The sequence below is a fragment of the Erythrolamprus reginae genome, chromosome 7 (assembly GCF_031021105.1).
Source record: "Erythrolamprus reginae isolate rEryReg1 chromosome 7, rEryReg1.hap1, whole genome shotgun sequence".
NCBI lineage: Eukaryota > Metazoa > Chordata > Lepidosauria > Squamata > Dipsadidae > Erythrolamprus > Erythrolamprus reginae.
This window is the reverse complement of record NC_091956.1, coordinates 46,416,632-46,436,172: the sequence shown is the minus strand read 5'-3', so window position 1 is coordinate 46,436,172 and position 19,541 is coordinate 46,416,632.

Sequence of the window (19,541 nt, the reverse complement as noted above, 5' to 3'; positions counted from 1 at the left end):
TTGTATTAGTTCATTTTACATTTTTTAAAATTTGTTTTTATTTTACTTTATTTTATTTTTTACACTTTACTGTCTTATAAGAGGTCAACATTCCAAAATGTGCAGTACCAGTATTTACAGTTCTGCAGAGGTATTATTAACTTCTTTCTATTCTATATTGTAGTGTTTCAGTTTTGTGTCTTAAAACAGTTTGTGATGCTTTTTAAAATGTCTTTTAAACTCATGTAATGATGTTGATGCTTTTGGCTTTTCTCTGTATTAGAGTTTGTATTTTCACAAAGAATGCTTTGTAGCAGGCATTATAATTAATCTGTTTTGTACATAAATGTGCCAACAGCTTGATGGTGGCGTTTTTGAACTGTAGAACCAAGTGCTTGCAAAAATGTAATAAATACACTTGTGTACTTTGTGTACTTATTGGTTGTCTGTGTTTTAGTTTTCCTTTTTTTCTGAAGAAGTTCTTATTTGTCAAAGATGTCACAGATTAGTGATTAGATTAGATCAGACAGATATCACTGAAGTGATATTATAAATTGTTATATCCTTACCTGATTATTTTTTTCAGGGGTATTATTACAGTATTAATTGTGAAAATAAGAGCAAATGAAATATATAACCCAATATTCAAGATATAATTATTTATTCATTTAAATGTCAGAAGCATGTAATAGGCAACCCATGCAGAAGGTGGTGTTTTATTTTCTGGCTCTGCAGAAATTCAATAGTATAATATCAAATTATAGAGAAAAATTAAAATAAAATTGGTTCTATTTAAATCAACATCTGAAAAGGTAGGAAGACTGGAAACAGGTTCAATATTCTGGTCCCATCTCTCATTGCCATCTCTTCTACAACCTTTAGACACTAAAGATATCAACTGAGTTCATGCCCAAACAATTCAATTCAAAGAGTTGAGATTTCACACTAAGCTGCAGAAACCTAACATTTATTTTAGACAATACAGGCAAACCATAGAGATTTTAAAACAAAAAACCACCCTAGCAAAATCATACTATTTTGGTTATGGCCTATAAAGCCTTATATGGCTTAGAACTACGGGGCCTAGCGGAAGAGCCTTCTCTGTGATGGCTACAGCCCTTTGGAACCAACTTCTTCCGGACATTCATACTGCCCCACACTCTCCTGGCCTTCCAGAAAGCTTTGAAAAGGTACTTTGTCAGCAGGCCTGGGGCCGCTGAACTTTAACATCTAGCCCCGGCCCTTGGTATGACTGCGGTGTGAGTGAGTAAGGGTGTATAATTTTAAATTTGGGGGGTTTGGATTGTTTTAATATTGGATTTCTGAATTGGTTTTTGTATTTTTATATGTTGTGAGCTGCCCTGAATCCTCAGAGAAGGGCGGCATATAAGTCCAATAAATAAATAAATTTTCTTGACGACAATAACGCATCTTCTACACTATGGATAAACAACATTAGCTAAAGGTAATTAAATATAACCCTTCCAAATAAAAAAAGGCTCCAGGCTCTTTGGAAATACTTTGGAATGAGTTGCCCAAGCTGTAATGGATTTTTTTAAAAAAGAAATGGTTAAAAAGAATGGGGGCTTTGCACATGCTGACTTCAATGCAATATCCTAAAATCCCTCCTAAGCATTCCTGGGTAGCACTTTTGTGTATCAAAAATATGTATTACCTGCTACTAATCCAAGTAACGGATCATGAAATCAAACCTTTTCTGGGTACATCATAGGTCAGAACGTGAGAGTGATACAAAACACCCCTAAGTACAACTTGTGCATCACAATCCCCCTTTTTTGCTGATACAAAATTGATTTCATTACCTGTTACTTGGATTAATTGCAAGAGGCTCATTACATCTTCTCCAAAAAATACTTACAATTCATTTAGCATCTGCTTTTTTTCTTCTAGATTCCATCTGAAATGGAATTTGGATACCCTAATTTAATTTTTGTCACACTTCAGACTCTCACACTATTTCCCCCCACTGTAAGTGCTAACATTGCTACCTTTCTTTTCAAATTGCTTAAAATGACGGGGAAAAACCTGAAGTTTTTTGAAACCTAAAATCTTCTGCTAGCTGGATTTATTTAACATGTATGTGTGTTGCATTTGAAAGACACTGTACTCTTAAATTTTTTATGTGCCCTACATCTTTGATTGAATCTAAAATGTTGTACAGTATTTAGTTTTGGCTTAGACACAGAAACACATACAGTACTTGCTTTGCCTAACAAGTAATTAAAAGAAAAATGCTAAACACTGGCGGATAATTTGTCTTGTTTGCTAGTGAATGAGGATTGCTTGCAGAACCGGAATTCCATTTCCAACTATCATTTCAGTAATTATTTATTGTAGGCATACTAATTAAGTCCATGTGTTTATATCAAGCAGAATAAATTAATATCTAAAAACCCTCACAGCAATGGTTATTTATAAATAGCATGAATGGAATTTAAAGTTTACTGATTATATATATATTAAAAATCTATATTACTTTGGTAGAATGATCTTTGGTAGTTGCATGGATAATTATGGAATCCATTTTCTATTGTGAGGTTCATTGCATTAATAGTTTTAATTATCATTCAGAGGACATTTGTCTATAAATGAACCTTGTGCTTGCTCTTTCTTGTAGAAAATTTTCAGGTGCAGGAAAACAGAAATGACACTGTACTACATTACTGAATAAGTCTGAACACATTTTTAAAAATTGATTTCTAGTTTTGGGCTTAATCACTAAAGAGAGTGTTCAGTCTGAAAACATCTATTGAAGAATGGCTGCACACTTGATAGTTTTTCTCTCTTATATAGCTTAATTCAGAATATTCATGAATGCAAGAAAATGGTTGAACATGGAGGAAGACCACAGAAAAATATCAGAGAGACATCTAGTGGCTGCAACTTAATAATACATTTAGAATTTTACGTAATTGAGATTGTGGCCAGATGCTTTTATTATCCATTAACATTTGCAACAGGGTTGCTTTTTGAACCAACTTTCAATTCTTCTAATTTAGTACAATTTTGTTTTTCTTTTTATGTTTCGGAATGTACACAGGTTCCATGATTTACATTGATTCTTTATCCAGTTAATATTGCACAGAAATGTAATCTATTTAGTAATTTTATGCTGTCTTTTAAACAATTATGGACAATAAAAATACTAATGCATATTAATAAGCATAATATGATCAAAAATTAAAATGAGTAATTATTCTTTTCTGCCTTGCTGGTGCGAGAATTTGTAGTAATGTACTTTCTGCACTTTTGTATTACGCCTCCCTATATTTGGGAGCAAGTACCAATGAACTCAAAAGCTAAGTAATAATATGATTAACTTGATATGATTCCTGATTAAAGATTATTATTTATAAAACATAATTGGTTGAATCACCCACCCTGTAAATTATAAACCAAATAAAACACATTATGGCTTAGTGTAATGAAAGCATTAATCCATACATGTCATATTTTTCTATTAAGGTTTTATCTAAAACTTAAGATAAAAACTGAATAATAACCTAAAACTTTCATTTAGCAAATACTTTCTTTTGCTATTTTATTCCCTATTTCATTGTTTGTGTTTTTAAATCAAACTTTGTGACATGGAAGCCAGATCCCACAATTGTGATCACACTGACTCTGGATTAACAAACATGGTTGGCGTATATTTTGTGTTCTCCAGTTCTTAAAATGAATCACAATCATACTAAAATGATAACTAGGTTCAAGCAACATTCTGATCCACAAAAGCTTAATCTTCATTTGCTGTAGCTAAATTGTGCAAATCCCTCATTGTGTCATCCCATGCAACCATTACGTATGCCAAATATACTTACATTTTCTATAATGATGCATAACAATTTCTGTAACAGAGATGCAGAACAAATTGTGCAACACTGCGACATGCATGAAGCAGGATCAGTTTCAACTCAGATAACAGAACACATATTGCAACATTTACGATACTTCCTTTGTCCCCCTCTGCAGATCTCCATAAGTAAATTAATACCCTAATTTAACCTGCAAGAGAGACAACTCTCAGATTTTACTGTGTAGCTCTTTAAAAATTTGCATACAAATTCAGAAGTGACAAATTTGGTAAATCATAGAAAAATTCAGAATATACAAATTTCAGAATATCTGGCTAAAATATTCCTACAATATTTCTCCAAACACTTTGCAAGCAGCGAAAAAACATGCTGTGATAACAATCTATTTTTACATTTGCAGGGGAAATTATTTTTGACTTCTGGTATAATGCAGAATTACTTTATTATGTAATCAATACTTAACTAATAAATGTAATACAGTACCCAGAACGGATAGTTTTAAAAGCAAAATAAACAAGTTTCTAAATGCTTATCTATGGAGTTCACCAATGCGACATCTTTGGGTACCAGTTGCATCCATATACCCTTAATATATAAAAAACTATTTTGACTTGCCTCTGTTTTAAAATATTTTCCTTAAGGTTGCTCCAAAGAAAAGTGCCCACTAAACATAGCATTTTTATTTATAAGAAAGCCACTAGCCTCACAGGAAATCAAGACTATCTGTGAAACTTCACCCTTTTGCACAAGATTCACTGTGAGATATTAAAATGAAGGGTGGCTTACAACAATAAAATAATACAATAATACATCAGAAGTCAAATATAAACAGTAAAAAACAGTAAAACTCCCATTTATTAATAAAAAACCCTGAACTACACCATACAGTGATATACACATACATACCAAGCAATCCCAATTCGGCTGTGACCAGGTGTTACTTTCATGGTCCCCAGGCTTGCCAGCAAAGCCAGGTCTTCAAGGTCTTTCTGAAGGCCAGTAGAATGGGAGCAGTATGGAAAATGGGGGGGTTGGGGTGGGGAGGTAGTTGGTTCCAAAAAGCCGGGGCAGCCACAGAGAAGGACCTCCCCACAGGCCCACCAACCTGCACTGCTTAGTCAACGGGACACGGAGAAGGTCACCCCTGTGGGATCTGATTGGTTGTTTGAAGGTATGCACCAAGAGCAATGTTCCCTCTAAGGTGCGTGGCCACACGGCTGTGCACCCAAAAACAAACCTCCGCACAGTGGCAAAGAAAGTGCAGGGAAATCTTCTGGCCACGAAGGTTTTTGCCTTTAAATGTTTCACTGCCAGCCCACCATGTGCCTCTGGAAGTGGGGGGGAGGCTGAGCACTCTGCCACGAGCTTTAAAGAGAAAGGCGGAGAGAGGGTGAGGCAAGACCTCTGGTTTGAGCAGTGCAGCAGGAGTGTGTGTGTGTGTCCTGTGGGGGAAAAGCAGGGGTTGTTCCTGTTGCTTGGCTGATGGCACTGGCCAAACTGGAGGTCTCGCCTCACCCTCTCTCCGCCTTTCTCTTTAAAGCTTGTGGCAGGGCGCAGAGGTTTGCCCTGCAGGAACAAGGCGGCAGTGGCAGCAACTATTGAGATGGTCCAGCAGCTTTTCTTAGAGAAGCAGCAGCACCGGGAATGTCATGTCCACACCCCAGGCACCCACCGCCACCGTCGCCGCCAAATCACGAGGCTGTGGAGGTCGACGAACAGGCCCTGAAGGAGCAGAGCTATCGCCTGCACCAGCGCCATATTCTTGTGGGTCCCTGTAGCAGCGGCTGAAACCTTGTTCCTCCTAGGTGCGGTGTGCGAGTTAGCCGGTCCTGGCGGATCTCTGGCTGAGCTCCACCCTGCGGCTCCAGTTTCAGCCACTGCTACAGGGACCCCCAAGAACATGGCGCTGGTGCAGGCGATGGCTCTGCCCCTTCAGGGCCTGTTCACCGACCTCCACAGCCTCGCAATTTGGTGGTGGTGGGTGCCTGAGACATGGACATGAGATTCCCGGTGGTGCTGCTTCTCTAAGAAAGACTGACGGACTGCCTCAGCAGTTGCTGCTGCCGCTGCCTTGTTCCTCCAGGGAATGCCACGTCCATGCCCCAGGCACTCATCGCTGCCACTGCCGCTGAATCACAAGGCTGAGGAGGTTGGAGAACAGGCCCTGAAAAGGCAGAGCCATCGCCCGCACCAGTGCCATGTTCTTGGGGGTCCCTGTAGCAGCGGCTGAAACCAGAGCTGCTGGGTGGAGCTCAGCCAGAGATTCAAGAAACCTGGAGCACAGAGCGCAGGAGATAAGTGGATATTGCTTGGCCAGCTATAAAACTAGGAAGCTTATCCCAGATGATAAGCTCAGAAGAAGTTGGAAAGAATGACCGCCGTCGGGCAGGTGAGGCAGGACACATGCAGCAGCTCGGGAGCATCAGACAGTTGCGGTCCTGGCCCTGGTTGAGGAATTCTGGGAGTTGAAGTCCACTAGTCTTAAAGCTGTCAAGTTTGAAGACTCCTGAGTTAGGGTTTAGGGCTGCAAGGGTCTACAAACCTGGAAAGATTAAGGCTTGTGGACTTTAACTTCCATTCCTAAATTAGCATGACTGGTGGAGGTATTCTGGGAGTTGAAGTCCACAAGTCTTGAAGCTGTCAGAGAGAATGAGAGAGAAGGTAAAAGAGGGGAAAGATAGAGAGAGAAGTGGAGAGAAAGAAAGAAAAGAGAGAGAGGGGGAAAGAAGTGGAGAGGAAAGAAGGAGGGAGGAAGGAGGGAAGAGAGGGAGGGAGGGAGGAAGGAAGGAGTTACGAGTTACGACCTTTGCAGGAGCCCCACGATAGTGTGATCAAAACTTTATGACCATTGCTGTGTCCTGAAATCATGTGTAACCCCCTTTTGCGACCGTCTCAAAAGCAGAGACAATGGGGGAGGGGGGGAGAAGCCAGATTCACTTAACAACCGGGTTTCTAACCGATTCACACCCCGACATGAAAATGTACTGCTCAGACATTATACTTTTCCATTCAAACCAAAAAAAAATTAGAGGGAACATTGAGCAGGAGATGGTCCTGTAGATAGTCTGGTCCTAAGCCATGCAGAGCTTTAGAGGCGATAACCAACACTATTTAGACTTGAGGCATCCTTGGTGCTTGGTGTTTCATTACTCAAACTAGTAAGGAGTGGGGTTTATTCTCAATTTATATGCTAGTGATTTGCTTATGGTGGGGTGGTTTTAGAGTTTCTTTGGTTGGGCTAAGATCACACCTTCCACCACTGACAGGCAATCCATTAGTATATAAACTGAGAGCAACTTACTAGCACTGACAGTGTTACCTAGTTTGGGTAATGTTGTGGTTAGCTCTGGCCCAGCTCCTACCCCAAGGTCTGTGGATGTGGGGGAGACATCCACATGCTGCAGGCCTGTTTTGCCCCCGGTGGAATCTGATGATGAAGGCTCCTCTGACCAAGAAGACATGAGTGACAGGGAGGAGGAGAGTGTGGCAGACAGCTCAGAAGGAGATCAATTATCTAGCTCCTCCTTGGATTCAGAACAAGAGTTAATGATACAGCCATGCATGCGGAGAGTGATGCATAGGCAACAACAACTGAGAGATTATTATCAACGAAAATGAGGCCACCTGTGGTTGGGTGCGGCTGTGGTAATTAGTGAGGCTGCTATAAATAGCAGCCTGTAGGTTTGGCCATTGTGGAGGATTATGTGATCGTTATGTTTCATGACTGCTTTCCTGACTTTGACTTTTGGTGTGCTGACTTTTCCCTGCTTTGAACCTAAACCAGAGCAAAGTGTGTTTCACTTTGTGAAAGAAGGAGTTTGAATTGCCTCATAGCTGCAAGCTAAGTATCACAGGATTGATAAGGGACTTGTATAAATTACCAGTTTCTTTGAAGACGAGTGCTCTTTGCTATAACAAAAGAGGGCTTAGTTTAAGTGAATTTTCATTATAAAGAACATTGTTTTGAATTTTCAAACGTGTGTGTGTCTGAAATTTGTACCTATGAATTTTTGGGAGGATTCTACCAGAGAGCCCGACAGAACAGGTAATGAAACTTGTAAGAAAACAACCAGGCTCAGAGAATGCCAAGGACCCTTCATTTCAAGTCTGAGCTATACCTATTATCCTTTATTGTTATCATTTTTACTTTTTTGGTTATATATGCAGTATGCATGCAGGTCTGTGATCCCTTTATACCAACTGTGATTTGGGGTTATTGCATAGAAGATAGCCATAAGATCCCAGGAAAAGGCACAACTAGTCTAAGGAATCATAAACATGCACTATATTTGTACACCCAGATCTTCCAAAGGTTTGTTTTGCTTTTAAAGCCCTACATGGTATCGGGCCAGAATACCTGTGGGACCGCCTCCTGCCGCATGAATCCCAGCAACCAGTTATGTCCCACAGAGTCGGCCTTCTCCAGGCCCTGTCAACTAGACAATGTCGTTTGGCGGGACCTAGGGGAAGAGTCTTCTCTGTGGGGGGCCTGGCCCTCTGGAATCAGCTCCCCCCAGAGATTCGTACTGCCTCCATCCTCCTCACCTTCTGTAAAAGCTTAAGGATCTATCTGTGCCGCCAGGCTTGGGGCCATTAAACCATTGCCCTCTGGCCATCCAATGTAGTATGTTTTGTGATGTAAATGGGAATGAATGATTTTAAATGTTAGTAGAGTTTTAAAGTTTTTCTAGTAAAATTAATTGGATTTTTAAATTTGTACATTGTATATTGTTTGCTATGTTGTGAGCTGCCCCGAGTCCTCAAAGAGAGATGGCATACAAATCAATCAATCAAAAAAACAAACAAACAAACAAACACACCAACACAGAAACAAACAAAGAGCTAGCTAGCTCTGGACAGCCTCTGGAGGAAGCACTCCGAAAGGTAGAGACTGAGATTTTGTATGATTGCTCAAATTTCTCAGAATTAGTTTAACACAATAATCATGCTAGAGATGAAATGCTCCCAAGTTTGGACGGGTTCTTGCTGGTTGTATGGTAACGGCAGGTGTCGGTGGTCGCCAATCCAGAAGTGATGGCTGGTTGGCTATGCCCCCGAACTGCTCCCCCAGTTACCAATTACTCGCCCTCTGCTCTGCAGCTTGCCTGCCTGAAGCGCTGTGCCCCTGATTTGCCTGCCAGGTAAGCCTGCAAAGTCACGGCCTACCTAACTACTCCTGCTGCCACCACCATCCCAGCCTGCCTTTCCTACTCCATTTCCCATGGCATGCAGCCCTGACATGGTTTCCTGCCTTCCACACAGCCTTCCTGGTGTCCCCATGGCCAACTTGCGAAGAAGGCCATGTGGATGGCAGGCAAGCATGTTGGGGCAGCAGGGAAGTGAGATAGCAGCCACCTCCATTCTCTGCAGCCCTGCCATGCTTGGTGGCCTTCCATATGGCCTTCCTGGTGTCCCTGTAGCAAGTTTGCAGAGGCAGGCAAGCGGAAGGCCATGTGGAAGACAGGAAAGCATGTCAGGGCAGTGGGAAAGGGAAGTAGAAGCTTACTCCCTTCCAGTCCTGCTGTGTTTGCTGGCCTTCCATGCAGCCTTCCCGGTGGTTCCACATGGCCACTTGCCTTCTGAGGTCAGCATCCAGCCTAGCCTGGCCAGTGACTGGGTGCGTGACCTTTGGTGGAAACTGAAAAGGCGGTCCCTGAATGTCCCATAGCCCAAGCCAGGAAGTGAGAGTGGCCACAGTAAGGAAAGGAAAGGAAAAGAAAAGAAAGGAAAAAAAGAAAACTTATGGCCACAATTGAGCCCAAAAGTTTGGTTGCTAAGTAAGAGCTTTGTTAAGTGAATTTCATCACACTTTACAAGTTGACTGCACCCACCTGGTCATCTGATATGAACTACGCCCATTCGGTCACATAACCATCAAGCATACCCAATGAGTCACCTGCCCACCAAGCCACATCCACCTGAAGCCATGCCCACCTGACCTCCAAGCAACACCCACAAAATAACCCACGCCCAAAGAACCAGCAGAGAAAATTTTTAGATTTCACCACTGCATCAGGACTTATTGTCCCAGTATGTCCCAACTAACATTATACAGACATTGTTTTCAGAGTTAATATGTTAAGTGTGTTGAGGCATTGAAGTAATACTCTTATAGTTATTTTGTTCACTGTAACAGTGGAGGACTGAACTGTGTATTTCATTTGTTTCTGTCTTCTGCTTTCAATCATTTTTTCATTCAGCCTCATGTTGTTAGGGGTTATTCATAGTTATTCAGAAGACATATTTCAGGCATCATGCTATAATACAATTCTTCTACAATTGTATTCTTAAATTTAACCCAACTCTTCTTGAATTTTTACTACTCTAAATCAAAGTAGTGCTGATTTTGTGAAATCTACTCATTGAAGGTAATCATAGCTGTTAAAGCAGTCTGACATTTTTGCCTGGTTTGTACAAGTTCCTTTTCATTAATTCATATATAAGCCAAAATAAAGAACCAGATATTGTGAAGTGATAAAGGACTAACCTTATAAAGTTTTAAAGCCTAAAATTGCTATGGCCTTTGGCTTGGCTTCTAAAGGTTAAGAACAAAAATAAATGAAGGCAAATTTTGAAGCATTTGATTCTTCAGTAAACCTCTGAAATTTCTCCTTAATGGCCACAAGATGTCACCATAAGCTTTTGCTAAGGTAGAAAGTGAAACAATAGCAACAGTATTTCTGATCATTCACATTGAATGTTGTCAACAAAACAACAGCAGAGAAATATAAATACAGGAAATTTAAATATAATATACATTGCTCAAAAAAGGGAACACTTAAACAACACAATATAACTCCAAGTAAATCAAACTTCTGTGAAATCAAACTGTCCACTTAGGAACAACACTGATTGACAAATCAATTTCACATGCTGTTGTGCACATTCAACTTTGTACTGAACAAAGTATCCAATGAGAATATTTCATTCATTCAGTTCTAGGATGTGTTATTTGAGTATTCCCCCCCCCTTTTTTTGAGCAGTATATAAATGTTAATAACAAAAATCATGTAAATACACGCTATCCCAAGGTTGTGCTAGCACTGCATGGACTATAATTTTGTTCAAAATATTCACAATATATGTCATGCTATGGCTAATCAAATATTTTCTTTTATAAACCTTCAACAAAATCATAGATCCATGATGGCGAACCTGTGAAATACATGCCCAAAGTGGCACATGGAGCCATGTCGCCTGGCATGCACGGTGTCGCCCATTATTTTTCAAGATTTCCAGTACCTGCATGCGCACCAGCCAGGGAGTCTTCTGGTTACTGGTGTACATGGGCGTGCAATGATCAAATGGCATACACACAAATGGGAAGATCAGCCAGCCAGCTGATCGTCACACATGCATGCATGCCAGTTCCTAGAAGACTAGCTGGATGGTGCGCATGCGTGTCCTGTGACATTCTCTGATTTGCCAGCCAAGAACGCTGCCACTAGCCCCTCCCCTGTGCCCATTCACCTGCCTCAACACTGCGAGGAAAGTTCCTGAAGCTGCGCTGTCTGGGATCCACATGGAGTGCTCTAGTGGGAAGTGAGGAGCATATGGGCAACTGCCTGTTTCATTGCAGCACTCTGGTTCCTCCAAGGTTCAAATGTGTTCTCCAAGGGAGGAAACCTCATTCCTAATCCTGTTTCACAGAAGCCCCAATTTTTGTTTTATTTTGCTTCCCTTCATTCTGTGTTTTCACGAGGATTCAAGTGCTTTGTTCTGGCCATGAGAGGGGGGAGTGCAGCCCACCAAATAACAATGGCAGAAGACCCCCCCTTCTCTGTGGGGATGCTAGTCCAGCCACCCACTGCAGGAAATGGCTGGCTGTTTTCCCCACACACTGATGGAGAGGAAGGTTGGGGAGAGCAGCTCTGGTAGCAAGGGGTTTTTGAAAGGGAAGTGGGCAGAATTCAGAAGAGTAGAAGAAGCGAACGAAGAACAAGTGAGGAGGTGAGCTGGAGAGCTGTGGGCAAAAGTAGCCTGGGCATCGGGCACCATGCAATGCCTTGTTCTTTGGATCCCACCTGCTCAGCCTCCTTGGAGCGAAGGATCCCCCACACCAGCCCCTTCCTTCTCCAGGCTGTAGGGGAAGAAGGGTGTGCCTTTCCCTGGCATTGTCAAAAAAGTGAAAGAAGTTCATAGAAGGTGGATGCCAGGAGAGAAGTACCCTTATGCATGGTAAGCAGAGACTGGAAGGGGAAGGGCCAAGGAACCCTCAGTTTAGAGTGGGAGAGGAGGAGGTGGGAAGGTGCAAGGTTGTTCCATCCTCTCCCATTCCCACTTCCACATCATCCTCTCCCACTCCCATGGGAAGAAGGGTGGCTACTGCCACACTTTCCCTCCGACCTTAGGTGGCAAGCCAACACCAGGCTGGATCACCACCTGGGTCAAAGACTGGCAGAAACCGGTAGAATGAAGCTGCTCTGCGCTTCCAGACTTCTTTTTTAAAAAAATATATATTTTATTAGTTTTTTTCAAAGTAACAAACACAACAAACAAGACATATAACACTTAATGGAGCTACAGTCGCTCCGCTCAAGATAGAAGTCTTCATGTGAAAATAAAAAGTTTATCTGTAAAATACATATTGTTATATAGGATAAAAGTATCAATCTTAATATATAAATCTAAATCTATATCAAAATTTATAAAGATATATATGAAAAAGAAAAAAATGTTTTTGAAAGGACAAAGAGAAAAAAAAAGAAAAGGAAAGAGATGAAAGAGATTTATATTTATACTAATAATTATCGTCTAATACAATTCTAATAGTAAATTCAAATATACAAAATCATATAGCAATGCACTTATCTCTTGTTCCTTGTTTCCCACCAAATATATACTTTCTGCCAAATATCATAAAATTCTGATTCTTCTTGATTATTTAACCGTCTCGTCATCATATCTAATTCGGCACAGTCTAAAATCTTCTTAAGAATATCTGTTTCTTTTGGAATCTCAATATCTTTCCATTTTTGTGCAAAAACTATCCTGGCTGCTACTAGTATATGAACTATTAAGTAATATATATCTTTTTTATATTTATGATTTGATATGCCCAATAGAAAAAATTCTGGTGCTTTCTTAATATCTAATTGGGTTATTTCTCTCAGCCATTTTTCTATTATGTTCCAGTACTCTTTAGCTTTTGGGCACGTCCACCAACAATGATAATAGGTACCTATTTCTATTTTGCATTTCCAGCAATTAGGCGAATTAGTTTGGTACATTTTTGAAATTCTACTTGGTGGTAAGTGCCATCTATAAAACATCTTGATCTGGTTTTCTTTATAAGCAGTTGACTTTGTTATTTTCCAATTATATGTCCAAACCTTTTCCCAGGTATTCAGGTCTATCTCTTTATTTAAATTTCTACACCAACTAATCATGTTATCCTTTAATATCCATTCTATGTTTTTACTATTAATTAAAAATTTATATGTTTTTCCTATCAATTTTCTTTGATCTGTGGTTAGTAATTTGCCTAATATATTATTAATATATAATCCAATTAATTCCACTAGTCCAAGTAAATAATCCAGATGGCACTTTAAATTCAGGTAGAAACAAAAAATATCTTCATTAGCAATGCTTTCTCAGAAACCAGCCCACAAAAAAAAAAGTCAGGAATAGTGCACTACAATCCAAACAGAATATAATATTCAAAAAAGGCAACAGAGAAGAGAAAAAGAAGAGTCAATTTAACGTGTCCAAAACAAATCCGTCAGCTTCTTTGTTCTTGAAAATATTAATCCTCCATCTTGAATATTAGATCTTATTTCTTTCTATGTTACAATCAAACACTACAAACGTCTCATACACAGTCCACTTCAAGGCAAAGAGAAAAAAGGAGTATTATATATAACTTAAGCAATTCTTATTCCCTCGGTTTCGATGGTAAAGAAAAACCTTCCAGGAATAGCGTTAAAAAAAGTTTTGAGTTGGTGTGATTTTTTTTTTGCCGTTTTAAATTATGTAAGCTACAGCCATGTCCGTTTTCTTGAGGTCCGCTCACGTAGGCAGAAATTTCTCTTATTATTTAATCTTCTTCGCCTTACTTCTAGTAAATTCAGTTATTTATTTGTTTATTCGTTTGTGGGGTGTAATAATCACAGTACCTTATATCTTCGCTCTTTTTTAGACTTCTTTGACTCTTTCTTTGTACTTCCTCTTTGTGGAGTCGCCACTATGGCCGGGCGCCGAAAGGATCCGGTCCTGGATCTTTGCACTTGGCGCTGCAGGGCGATCCTGCACCTGGGGGCGGCGGCGAACACCCCCTCCGACGCAGGGAAACCCCCTGTTCTTGATCGGGCTCTCCGTGCCCGGTTGCACCACTAGAACGCGACCGCCAAAGCAAAAACGGAGGTCTGGGGACGGAGCTCCGTCGCCAGCCTCCTGACGTGGCTCGCAGCCACCAGAAGTCTGCACTTCCAGACTTCTACCGGTGCAAGGTTGATTTGAAGAACAATGTGCGGCTCTTCAGCCCACCTCCTCATTTGCTCTTTTGTTCGCTTTTTCTCCTCTTCTGCTTTCCGCCCACGCTCCTTTTGCAGCTCCCTAGCTACCAGAGCTACCCTCTGGATTTGGGGAGGGGGCAGATCTAAGTTCTCCCTCTGCCCCTGGTATGGCTCCCCCTTAGTGAAGAGCTACCAAAACTACCACACTGTGGGCGTGGCTTATGCAGGAAGCCCTGCATTTTCTTTCAACAACTTTCAGTGCAAATTGGGTGCTCTGGGGTGGAGCTCCATTTTCGCTACCCCACTGCGTTTCCTCCCCCCCCCGTTTGGGCAGGAGCCCACCCCTGTTCCCCCTGTCTCCAACCTTCTCCATCGATGTGTGATGAAAACAGCAGTGACCATTTCCAGGAGCAACCTTGCACAGCAGATCACATGCCAGATTGAAGACTGGCAGCAGCAATCAGAACAAAGCTGCTCTGCACTTCTGGATTTCTGCCAGTGCAAAGTTTATCTGGAGAACAATTCCTGGTACAGTATTCTGATGCTCAAGCTAATTTCACCCATGGCTCGCTAGCCCATTTCCTTGCTTGCTCATTCACTCTGTTTTTCTCCTCTTCTACTTTCTGCCTGCATCCCTTTTGCAGCCTCCTTGCTATCGGAGCTGCCCTCTGGATCTGGGGAGGGGGCATATCCAGGTTCTCCCTCTGTTCCTGGTAGGGTTCCCCTCTCCCCGACTTTCTCCATAGGTGGGCAGTGAAAACAGCAAACCGCTTCCTGTTGTGGGTGGCTGAACTCACATCCCCATGGAGAAGGAAGAGAATAGTTTGACCACCCTCCCTCTCTTGTGGCCAGAGCAAAGCACTTGGATCCTTGTGCAAATACACAACATACACAGAATAAGTGAAACAAAATGAAATTTGGGGGCATCTGAGGGACAGGAGCATTGGGAATGGGACTTCCTATGGTGGAGAGTGCTTTTGAACCTTGGAGGAGTGGGAGTGAGAATCTGCACTGAGGAGGGCAATGGGGGGGGCAATGAGACAGACAGTTCCCAACCTGCCCCACAACACTCCCCCAAATATCCCAAATTCCTCATGATTCTGTAGCCTGCCACCGCCCTCTCTGCCCTGCTGACTGCTTCTGCCACTCTCAGGAAAGTATCACCAACAGGGGTGAGGGGGTGGCGGCTGCAAGGATGAGCGGACTGGGGCTTCCCTGTTTCCCAGCCTGAGTGGGCTTCTGCTGCAGCCCAAGCCTTTGACCAGAAGGGAGGGAAACCCCACCCTGCTGTTCCTGCAGCTGCCCTGGAAATGGCAGTGTGAGAACACCCACCGTGAAGTGTGAGGGGAGCAAGGGCAGCAGGAACAGCAGGCTGAGGTTTTCAAAAATAATAATGTATAGTCAATATATGTATACACATTCCAAAACTTTGCTAAATGTACAATACTTATTTCATACATTTATATGCCACAATTTCATGAGATTACACCAAAGTTTGAAATGTAACTATAACATTTATTTTAATATGTAATTTAATTATATTTACAAGTGAAAAATTTGGAGTAAGTGAGCTGGTTCCGCCCATTAAGTAAGTGAGAGGTTCTGCCTCTCCCTTCAGCATCTCTAATTGTGTTATACTTGAGCGCTGTCTGATCAGCATTATCTTCTCCCTATTTTCTGGGTAATATATGAGAAGAGATATAAATCAGGAATGTTTTTTTAATGTTTTATTTGTTTTTTATATACACCATCTCTCAAGTGTGGCAAGGGGGGCATTTGCACAGATTCGCCTGGTGCACGAGTTGCAGGCCTATTTGGGCAGGGAGTCTCTCATCATCTCAAGACTTGATTACTCAATGCACTCTACCTTTAAAGAACTTTTGGAGACTGCAGCTAGTCCAAAACACAGCCACGCAAACAGTTTTCCGTGTACCAAGGTACATCTATATATCACCATCAGTCCGTGAGCTGCATTGGCTACTGATAGGTGTCCAAAAGCAGTTTAAAGAGTTGGTTATCACCTATAAAGCCCTACATAGCTTAGGACCAGATTATTAGGGGACCGTCTCCTGGCTCATGTATCCCAGTCACCGGTTTGATTCCACAGAGTCAGCCTTCTCCAGGTCCCATCAGCCAAGCAAAGTCACCTGGCAGGGCCTAGGGCAGTGATGGGCAACCTTTTGAGCTTGGTGTGTCAAAATTCGCCAAAAAAAACCAAGCATAACTCGGGTGGTGTGTCACCTTGAGAAAAAAACATAATTTTGTGATATTTATAGTTTAAATCAGTGTTTCCCAACCTTTTTTGAGCCGCGGCACATTATTCACATTTACAAAATCCTGGGGAACATTGAGCGGTGGGGTGGGGCAAAAAAAAGTTTGGACAAAAAAATATCTCTCTTCCTCCCTTTTGCTCTATTTCTCTCTCCCTCTTTCTCTCTCTCCCTTCCTTCCTCTTTCTTTCCCCCTCTCTCCATCTCTCTTTGTTTCTCCCTTCCTTCCTTCCTCTCTTTTTTGCCCTCCGTCTCTCTCCCTCCTTCCCTCCCTCAATGTCTTTCCCTCACCCTCCTTCCCCCTCTTTCTCTCTCTCTCTCTCTTGCTTTCTCTCTCTCTTGCTGTCTTTCTCTCTCCCCCTCTCTCTCCCTCTCTTTCTCTCTTGCTATCTCTCTTTCTCTCTTTTTTTTGCTTTCTCTCTCTCTCCCCCTCTCTCCTTCTCTTACTATCTCTTTCTCTCTCTTTCTGTCTCCCCTCTCTCCCTCTCTTGCTATCTCTTTCTCTCTCTTTCTCTCCCCCCTCTCCCTCTCTCTTTCTCTCTCTCCCTCTCTTGCTATCTCTTTCTCTCTTTCTTTCCCCCCTCTCTCTTTCTCTCTCTCCCTCTGTTGCTATCCCCCCTCTCTTTCTCTCTCTCCCTCTCTTGCTATCTCTTTCTCCCCCCCTCTCTCTTTCTCTCTCTCCCTCTGTTGCTATCCCCCCTCTCTCTCCCTCTCTCCCTCCCTTGCTATCTCTTTCTCTCTCTTTCTCTCCCCCTCTCCCTTTCTCTCTCTCCCTCTCTCCCTCTCTTGCTGTCTCTTTCTCTCTTTCTTTCCCCCCTCTCCCTCTCTCTTTCTCTCTCTCCCTTTGTTGCTATCCCCCTCTCTCTTTCTCTCTGTCCCTCTCTTGCTAATCCCCTCTCTCCCTCTCTTGCTATCTTTCTCTCCCCCTCTCCCTCTCTTTCTCTCTCCCTCTCTTGCTATCTCTTTCTCTCCCCCTCTCTCCCTCTCTCCCTCCCTCTCTTGCTATCTCTTTCTCTCTCTTTCTCTCCCCCTCTCCCTCTCTCTTTCTCTCTCTCCCTCTCTTGCTATCCCCCTCTCTCTTTCTCTCTGTCCCTCTCTTGCTAACCCCCTCTCTCCCTCTCTTGTTATCTTTCTCTCCCCCTATCCCTCTCTTTCTCTCTCCCTCTCTTGCTATCTCTTTCTCTCCCCCTCTCTCCCTCCCTCTCTTGCTATCTCTTTCTCTCTTTCTTTCCCCCCTCTCTCCCTATCTCTTTCTCTCTCTCCCTCTCTTGCTATCCCCCTCTCTCTTTCTCTCTGTCCCTCTCTTGCTAACCCCCTCTCTCCCTCTCTTGCTATCTCTTTCTCTCCCCCCCTCTCCCTCTCTTTCTCTCTCCCTCTCTTGCTATCTCTTTCTTTCTCTTTCTCCCCCCTCTCCTTCTCTCTTTCTCTCTGTCCCTCTCTTGATAACCCCCCTCTCTCTCCCTCTCTTGTTATCTCTTTCTTTCTCTTTCTCCCCCCCTCTCCCTCTCTCTTTCTCTCTCTCCCTCTCTTACTATCTCTTTCTCTCCCCCCTCTCTCCCTCTCTTTTTCTCTCAGCAGCGGCAGCAGGGTGATCAGCTGTGAGGCGGAGCTTTGGAACCGAGGCACCGACGGCGGCGGCTAGACATGTTGCGCCCAGCTAGGAGGCGGTGTTCTCGGCCCCCCCAGCTGAAACTGACATCCGGCCGGGGCGATTCTTCCCCGGTCGGACAGGCATGCTTGTGCTGCCAAAGGCAGCGTGTGGGCGAGCCTGCGCTCTGCGCAGGCGCGCACAGCTCGGAGGCGGTGTTCTCGCCCCCCCAGCTGAAACTGACGTCCGGCCGAGGCGATTTTTCCCCGGCCGGACAGGCATGCTGGCATGCTTGTGCTGCCAAAGGCAATGTGTGGCCATGCCTGCACTCTGCGCAGGCGCACCCAGCTGGGAGGCGGTGTTCTTGCCCCTCCCAGCTATCGCAAATATCGGCGCCGCGTGTCACCGAAAATGGCTACGCATGTCAGTGCTGACACGCGTGTCATAGGTTCGCCATCACTGGCCTAGGGGAAGGGCCTTCTCTGTGGCAGTTCCAGGCCTTTGGAACCAACTCCTCCCGGAGATTTGCACTGCATCCACTCTTCTGGCCTTTTCAAAGGTTTTAAAAACAGACCTTTGCCGGCAGGCCTGGTTCTGTTGAGTGTGGACATTCTGCTCCTACTTATAGTATGATTGTGATTGGATTAGTTATGATTAATGTGTTTTAATATGGAGTTTTTAGAATTTGGAGTTTTATGGTTGGGTTTGATAATTTTTGTATTGATTTTATTCCGTAAACTGCCCTGAGTCCCATGGAGTAGGGTGGCCTAGAAATTCAAATAAATAAATAAATCATATAAAAATTAAATTTCCATCAAACAGTGTGTTGCATGGGTACAATTGTTTTTAGGCAATCATAATGTATTCATCACAGTAACATTAATGCTACAATAACAATAATATTTAACTTATTTTTATTATTATTATTTTTAATTATTATTAATATTATTAATATAATAATAATATATTATTATTATTATTATTATTATTTTATTATTCACAAATTTCCATTTTAACATTTATCCTTTTTATGTCCCACATTTCTAACTTTCTTTTTCATTGTCTTACCATTGGTAAAATAGGTTCCCTATCAAAAAATATTTAGTGCCTTCTTTGTCCTTAATAGTAAGCATTAGTCTAGCCATTTTTGCACATTGAAATATTTTCTTAATTATACACTTATCTGTTGGGATCTCATTCTTCTTCCATTGTTGTGCAAATACAATTCTGGCTGAATATATAAAATAAAATGTACATGTAAAATAAAATACAGTATATAGCCCTTTTATCATACTTTCCCACAGAATATAGCCCTCTTATCATATTTTTCCGCAGAATGCCCAATAAAATATTTCTAATTTCAAGTCTATATTCTGTTTTATCATTTTTTACAACTAAGTATATATTTTTG